This window comes from Schistocerca serialis, unplaced genomic scaffold (assembly GCF_023864345.2).
Source record: "Schistocerca serialis cubense isolate TAMUIC-IGC-003099 unplaced genomic scaffold, iqSchSeri2.2 HiC_scaffold_321, whole genome shotgun sequence".
NCBI lineage: Eukaryota > Metazoa > Arthropoda > Insecta > Orthoptera > Acrididae > Schistocerca > Schistocerca serialis.
In genome coordinates, this window is record NW_026047891.1 from 35,001 (window position 1) to 40,000 (window position 5,000).

At 51.5% G+C, this 5,000-nt stretch overlaps 1 non-coding gene across 1 annotated transcript in view; it reads left to right on the top strand.

The window, feature by feature from the left end:
- The first annotated feature begins 4,507 nt into the window (after nucleotides 1-4,507).
- Nucleotides 4,508-5,000, top strand: part of LOC126445061 (small subunit ribosomal RNA) — a 1,909-nt gene continuing 1,416 nt past the window's right edge. Inside the window, exon 1 of the ribosomal RNA XR_007582892.1 lies at nucleotides 4,508-5,000. This exon is cut by the window's right edge and continues 1,416 nt beyond it. This is a non-coding gene — a ribosomal RNA (small subunit ribosomal RNA).

A 5,000-nucleotide genomic window follows, 5' to 3' on the forward strand; every position in this document is an offset into this window, starting at 1 on the left:
TCCACACTATCATTACCAGACCGGGAGGTCCACCCAGAAAACACAATATCCCACCCTTCCGACATCCGCACATTGCTCAGCTAAGCCACGAACACCCACACATGTCCTACACAGTGGTGCACCCAACATCACAATACTGCCTCCTGTCACAGCACACAAACAATGGCAGGAATGAAAGACACAGATCTGCCACAACCATGGAATCGGAGCGCCGCCTGTCATGAGCCAAAAGTGCATCCTGACGTGACAAATCGGATAATACCGCAGGCATCCAATTACGATAATCACTATCAACGAACCTGCCGCCCCCCCCCCCAATACACCTTTCCCTACAACAATGTGTATCTGAACCTACGCTATATCGTACCTTAACCTAACCTATATCGTACCTTAACCTAACCTATATCGTACCTTAACCTAACCTATATCGTACCTTAACCTAACCTATATCGTACCTTAACCTAACCTATATCGTACCTTAACCTAACCTATATCGTACCTTAACCTAACCTATATCGTACCTTAACCTAACCTATATCGTACCTTAACCTAACCTATATCGTACCTTAACCTAACCTATATCGTACCTTAACCTAACCTATATCGTGCCTTAACCTAACCTATATCGTGCCTTAACCTAACCTATATCGTGCCTTAACCTAACCTATATCGTGCCTTAACCTAACCTATATCGTGCCTTAACCTAACCTATATCGTGCCTTAACCTAACCTATATCGTGCCTTAACCTAACCTATATCGTGCCTTAACCTAACCTAATTTGTGCCTTAACCTAACCTAATTTGTGCCTTAACCTAACCTAATTTGTGCCTTAACCTAACCTAATTTGTGCCTTAACCTAACCTAATTTGTGCCTTAACCTAACCTAATTTGTGCCTTAACCTAACCTAATTTGTGCCTTAACCTAACCTAATTTGTGCCGTAACCTAACCTAATTTGTGCCGTAACGTAACCCATGTTGTGCCGTAACGTAACCCATGTTGTGCCGTAACGTAACCCATGTTGTGCCGTAACGTAACCCATGTTGTGCCGTAACGTAACCCATGTTGTGCCGTAACGTAACCCATGTTGTGCCGTAACGTAACCCATGTTGTGCCGTAACGTAACCCATGTTGTGCCTTAACCTAACCCATGTTGTGCCTTAACCTAACCCATGTTGTGCCTTAACCTAACCCATGTTGTGCCTTAACCTAACCCATGTTGTGCCTTAACCTAACCCATGTTGTGCCTTAACCTAACCCACGTTGTGCCTTAACCTAACCTACGTTGTGCCTTAACCTAACCCATGTTGTGCCTTAACCTAACCCATGTTGTGCCTTAACCTAACCCATGTTGTGCCTTAACCTAACCCATGTTGTGCCTTAACCTAACCCATGTTGTGCCTTAACCTAACCCATGTTGTGCCTTAACCTAACCCATGTTGTGCCTTAACCTAACCCATGGTGTGCCTTAACCTAACCCATGTTGTGCCTTAACCTAACCCATGTTGTGCCTTAACCTAACCCACGTTGTGCCTTAACCTAACCCACGTTGTGCCTTAACCTAACCCACGTTGTGCCTTAACCTAACCCACGTTGTGCCTTAACCTAACCTACGTTGTGCCTTAACCTAACCCATGTTGTGCCTTAACCTAACCCATGTTGTGCCTTAACCTAACCCATGTTGTGCCTTAACCTAACCCATGTTGTGCCTTAACCTAACCCATGTTGTGCCTTAACCTAACCCATGGTGTGCCTTAACCTAACCCATGGTGTGCCTTAACCTAACCCATGGTGTGCCTTAACCTAACCCATGTTGTGCCTTAACCTAACCCATGTTGTGCCTTAACCTAACCCATGTTGTGCCTTAACCTAACCCATGTTGTGCCTTAACCTAACCCATGTTGTGCCTTAACCTAACCCATGTTGTGCCTTAACCTAACCCATGTTGTGCCTTAACCTAACCCATGTTGTGCCTTAACCTAACCCATGTTGTGCCTTAACCTAACCCATGTTGTGCCTTAACCTAACCCATGTTGTGCCTTAACCTAACCCATGTTGTGCCTTAACCTAACCCATGTTGTGCCTTAACCTAACCCATGTTGTGCCTTAACCTAACCCATGTTGTGCCTTAACCTAACCCATGTTGTGCCTTAACCTAACCCATGTTGTGCCTTAACCTAACCCATGTTGTGCCTTAACCTAACCCATGTTGTGCCTTAACCTAACCCATGTTGTGCCTTAACCTAACCCATGTTGTGCCTTAACCTAACCCATGTTGTGCCTTAACCTAACCCATGTTGTGCCTTAACCTAACCCATGTTGTGCCTTAACCTAACCCATGTTGTGCCTTAACCTAACCCATGTTGTGCCTTAACCTAACCCATGTTGTGCCTTAACCTAACCCATGTTGTGCCTTAACCTAACCCATGTTGTGCCTTAACCTAACCCATGTTGTGCCTTAACCTAACCCATGTTGTGCCTTAACCTAACCCATGTTGTGCCTTAACCTAACCCATGTTGTGCCTTAACCTAACCCATGTTGTGCCTTAACCTAACCCATGTTGTGCCTTAACGTAACCCATGTTGTGCCTTAACGTAACCCATGTTGTGCCTTAACCTAACCTATAATGTGCCTTAACCTAACCTAAAGTGCGCCGTAACCTAAACTATATTGCGCCTTAACCTGACGCACGTTGTCGCTGAACCTGCTCTGTAATTGTTATGCAACCCGTTAAAGTAGTGTAGTGTTGCCTAACCGCAACCCTCGCAATATAGTTCGCTACTCGCACTGCCCGGTCCCCTGTGTATCGCGTCATGTTAAACACCTTGCAGGTGTTGCTGACTTTCCACATGCTCCTGCTATACACTGTAGTGTGGATAGCAGCAGGACGTACATGCCCCCCCCCCTTCCCCCCTGCCTTCGCAAGCTGGTCGGTGAGAAGTTTGCATGTTCAATGCCCTTCGCATGCCGACGTACTCAGCCTACGTTGTGGTACGGCCTGTCACCTGTCCGCCGATGTACACAAAACCCACAAACTGTACTGCACATTGCTCCGTATGTACTGAATGATACATCGTGGCCCATGTGACCGTATGACGACAGCGCCTAGCAACGGCGGACCATACAGTCCAAATATTGTGCACGCAGCTACGTGTCGTCTCCCTATAAGAGCTGGATTGCAGTGTGGTACGCCATACAGACGTGTGGGAGGAACGGACGCCCTGGATGGCGATCAGCATGAGCAGTCTGTTGATGTAGTGGAGCGTGTATTCGGACGTAGTCGTCTCTTCTCACACACCGTGATAGCATGTTGCACCGCGTTCCACATCTGCGACATGCTGCAGAGGCGGGCTGACAGTCGTTCGCGCAATGGACACCGCATACGTACGGGGTCTACCTTCCACGTGTTCTCTAGGCGTGCACATGTTGTTGCGTCTATGTGGGCAGACGTAGTGTGTTGTGACACCTGACACAGGCATGCAATACTCGTTGCAAATGGCGATGGACGTGTACGTTTGCTGGTGACGTTACGCAAATGAACAACCGGTAACCCGTTGTGGTGCGGTTGTTCTCGCTAGAGGTGAATCAGTGTTGGCGACGATCGGTCGAGCTATTAACCGGTTGTTTCAGGGATACCCACCATGCCCACGAACGTGAAAGGGGACCCACCATGCCCACGAACGTGAAAGGGGATCTGGGTGTGAGGCGATACGCGGCGGTGGCTGGGTGGGACCGTCCCCGGCCGGTGAGGGGGGGCCGCCCGGCGTGCTGGCAGCGCGGTGCGTGGGCGCACGCGCTACAGCCGGCTGGTGGGGGCGGCCGGTGGCAGGCGCGCCGGCCGACGGACGCGGCAGGCGGCGCAGCTGCGCGCCGGCGCCCCCTGCTCGCGGCGCCTTGCGGCCAAAGTAGGTCCTCGCGGGCCCGGTGCGAAGCGCGGTGGCCATCTGCAGTGTGCTGGTCCGATTGAGGACTTTGTGCGCTGAGGATGCGCCGCCGCCCGGCGCTCGGCGCCGCGACGCCGTCTGCTGCTCGGTCGCCCCAGCGGTTCTCGCAGGTGGTTTGTATCGCAGCTGTGCGGACGTGTTGGCGCGTGCGCTGTGCTGGGAGAGTTCGCTTCGGCACCCAAGTAGGGCTTTTGTCCTTCTGTGGCGCTGGCGTTGGAGCTGCCGGTCACCGTAGGTGGCGCGTGTTGTCTCCCGCCGGCAATGCCACGACAGCACGCTCCCGGGCCTCTGTCGGCAGCGGCAAGCTCAGTTGGGAGCACGGGTGGTCGCACCTAAAGCGTCTACTCGCCTAACTCCGGGCGATTGCGCCTCTCTCGAACCCGACCAAGTACTTAGGACGGCGCTGCGCGCCGCCGGGACCTGAGAGGGTTTCGAGGTGTGTTGTGCAGGGGAGCTCAGCCTCCTCCTGTTTGCAGAATAATTGAGCGGACGCTTGCGTGTTCGCGCGGGCCCCCGGGACACACTCCCGGGCGGCCGGCTGCTCAGCTCTAGTTGACGCAGCTCCCTGGTTGATCCTGCCAGTAGTCATATGCTTGTCTCAAAGATTAAGCCATGCATGTCTCAGTACAAGCCGCATTAAGGTGAAACCGCGAATGGCTCATTAAATCAGTTATGGTTCCTTAGATCGTACCCACGTTACTTGGATAACTGTGGTAATTCTAGAGCTAATACATGCAAACAGAGTCCCGACCAGAGATGGAAGGGACGCTTTTATTAGATCAAAACCAATCGGTCGGCTCGTCCGGTCCGTTTGCCTTGGTGACTCTGAATAACTTAGGGCTGATCGCACGGTCCTCGTACCGGCGACGCATCTTTCAAATGTCTGCCTTATCAACTGTCGATGGTAGGTTCTGCGCCTACCATGGTTGTAACGGGTAACGGGGAATCAGGGTTCGATTCCGGAGAGGGAGCCTGAGAAACGGCTACCACATCCAAGGAAGGCAGCAGGCGCGCAAATTACCCACTCCCGGCACGGGGAGGTAGTGACGAAAAAT